Genomic DNA, 400 nt, shown 5'->3' with positions numbered 1-400 from the left:
CTACAACATTTGGATCAACAGAAATATGCAGAAACTCATCAATACAAGAATTACACATTTCAGAATCAGTGCATGTATGACAAGTGTATGAGTCTATCAATGACATAGAATCAAAATCATTAAGGAAATCACAGATATGCTCATTAGTTAACTCATCAAGTAAATCAATATGAAACATAGAATGATCCTTAGATGAATGCTTCATAGCATCAAAAATATTAAACTGTACCACAATATCACCAAACTCCATAGATAATGTTCCAGCATGGACATCTATCTTGGTTCGAGCTGTTCTCAAAAATGGCCTCCGCAAAATGATAGGAATTGTGTTACGGGAGGAACTCTCTTCCATATCGAGAATATAAAAATCAGCAGGAAAAATAAGTTCACCAACCCGAAC

Source organism: Lupinus angustifolius, chromosome LG08 (assembly GCF_001865875.1).
Source record: "Lupinus angustifolius cultivar Tanjil chromosome LG08, LupAngTanjil_v1.0, whole genome shotgun sequence".
NCBI lineage: Eukaryota > Viridiplantae > Streptophyta > Magnoliopsida > Fabales > Fabaceae > Lupinus > Lupinus angustifolius.
This window is presented reverse-complemented; position numbering follows the sequence as displayed.